At 33.9% G+C, this 1,112-nt stretch overlaps 1 protein-coding gene across 1 annotated transcript in view; it reads left to right on the top strand.

Moving 5' to 3' along the window:
* Nucleotides 1-1,112, top strand: part of LOC111089060 (transforming growth factor-beta-induced protein ig-h3-like) — a 68,805-nt gene that overhangs the window by 5,473 nt on the left and 62,220 nt on the right. The gene's annotated exons all lie outside the window — the stretch shown is intronic.

Raw genomic sequence — 1,112 nt, 5'->3', positions numbered from 1 at the left:
CACCCACCGCCAACTCTTGGGCTACTCTTTTACCAACGAATAGTGGGATTGACCGTCACATTATAACGCCCCCACGGCTGAAAGGGCGAGCATGTTCGGTGTGACGGGGATTCGAACCCGCGACCTGGCCATGCCGGGCCTCTAGAAAGCTAACCTGGTAGTAACTAATTGATGTTTGCTTAAGAAATTCGATATTAATTTTGGTTAAAAAACAGAATCGTAACAATTCTGTAAAAGCCAAAAAGCATAACATATTGTCAAAAAGATTAATGTTTTTAACTTTTTTGATATATTACATGACATGTAAGTCTAGAGTTGTGTAAAATGTTTAATCTTATCCTGAAGAGTGGAGATTTTCCTGAACAATAGATAGTTTCCTGAATTTGACGGATTTATTATTATATATTTATTTTAATATCAACGTTTGTTTAGATTAAGTTTATATTTAAAAATATGCATAGCTTATAGTGTTAAATATCTATTGCGAAACTCCCGCCTATCCTCCAAAGTTGTAGAAGATTCTTGAGAGTTAGAATCAAAAGTATATTTGTGTACGTAAACGCTTTAATTTGCATTGTTACGTTATCTGAATTTTCTAGAAAATCTTCCCACGCCTATAAATATAACCAGCGTGACACGACACGCCAAAAGGAAGAGTGTCTATTTGTAGTTCGCTATAATCAGTGTGCTATAAACTTCGAAAGCTATAACAGTGATTTTTATAACGCTTATCAACGGAAAACTTAAGATAATTGACCAGGAATATTTATAAATTTCGAACGTTACAAATCGTTTAACTTCAGTGGATTCTCATCGGAAATTAATATTTTTACGAAACCACTAAATAAATTAATCGTGGAAAACTCGACGTGTGTGGCCGATAAAAAACTGACAAAGCTAGCTAACTTCCCGTTAGTCGAATCGTACCTACAACAACTTGGAATTCACTCGCTCATCGCTCATTTTAAACCCCGATAAGATATCAAGGAAGTTCCAGAATAGAAAGAAGACTTTATATTGTTTGTAAGTTTGTGAAACTTTTGTTTATAAATCATTGTTAGTGATAACTATTTGTAATAATTGTTATTATAAATTGTATTGTTGTGTGTGTA

Source organism: Limulus polyphemus, unplaced genomic scaffold (assembly GCF_000517525.1).
Source record: "Limulus polyphemus unplaced genomic scaffold, Limulus_polyphemus-2.1.2 Scaffold5133, whole genome shotgun sequence".
Classification (NCBI taxonomy): domain Eukaryota; kingdom Metazoa; phylum Arthropoda; class Merostomata; order Xiphosura; family Limulidae; genus Limulus; species Limulus polyphemus.
The sequence above is the reverse complement of the archived record's forward strand: the minus strand, read 5'-3'. Positions and strand labels throughout refer to the sequence as shown.